The following is an 851-nucleotide window of genomic DNA, read 5'->3' on the forward strand; positions in this document are numbered from 1 at the left end:
CCAGAAGATGAGGTGGAGGGAAAATGGGTGCAGAGTTTTTATTTGGGGTGATAAAAAGTTCTGTAACTAGATAGAGGTGATGATTGTACAACATTGTGGATATACTCAAAGACACTGAATTGTACAACTAAAAATTTACAATGGCTAAGTTTTGGTTTTTTGGTGTGTTTTTTTTGTATTTTTCCGAAGTTAGAAGCAGGAAGGCAGAGAGACAGACTCTAGCATGCGCCCGACGAGGATCCACCCAGCATGTCCACTAGGGGGCGATGCTCTGCCCATCTGAAGTATTGCTCCACTGCAACCAGAGCCATTCTAGAGCCTGAGGTGGAGGCCATGGAGCCATCCTCAGCACTTGGGCCAACTTTGCTCCCATGGAGCCTTGGCTGTGGGAGGAGAAGAAAGAGATAGAGAGAAAGGAGAGGCGGAAGGGTGGAGAAGCAGATGGGCACTTCTCCTCAGTGCCCTAGCCGGGAATCGAACCCGGGACTTCCACACATCAGGCTGATGCTCTACCACTGAGCCAACTGGCCAGGGCTGACACAGTAAAATTTAATAATCTTTTCCTTAATGGTTTGTACTTTTTACATCTTATTTAAGAGACCCTTATTCACTCTGATATTCTAAATATATTCGTTAAATTTTCTCCTAAAACTGTAAGGTTTCATTTTTCACATTTAGAGCTTTGATGCATCTGAAATTCATTGATGGTCTAATGTGACACAGGGCACAGGCGCTATTTTTTTTCCATATGAATAACTTGTGGTCCCAACAGCATCCTCTCCCCACTGCCCTGCCTGGCTGGTGTCTGGGCTGAGTCAGAGTGGGCCAGTTCAGCAGACTCAGTGGAGACC

The 851-nt window shown here is 45.7% G+C and overlaps 1 non-coding gene across 1 annotated transcript; it reads right to left on the reverse strand.

The window, feature by feature from the left end:
• Window positions 1-459: 459 nt before the first annotated feature.
• On the reverse strand, window positions 460-535 carry TRNAI-GAU (transfer RNA isoleucine (anticodon GAU)). Its single transcript has one exon. It is a non-coding gene; the product is annotated as a tRNA-Ile (tRNA).
• Window positions 536-851: the final 316 nt, after the last annotated feature.

The sequence above is a fragment of the Saccopteryx bilineata genome, chromosome 2 (genome assembly GCF_036850765.1).
Source record: "Saccopteryx bilineata isolate mSacBil1 chromosome 2, mSacBil1_pri_phased_curated, whole genome shotgun sequence".
Lineage (NCBI taxonomy): Eukaryota > Metazoa > Chordata > Mammalia > Chiroptera > Emballonuridae > Saccopteryx > Saccopteryx bilineata.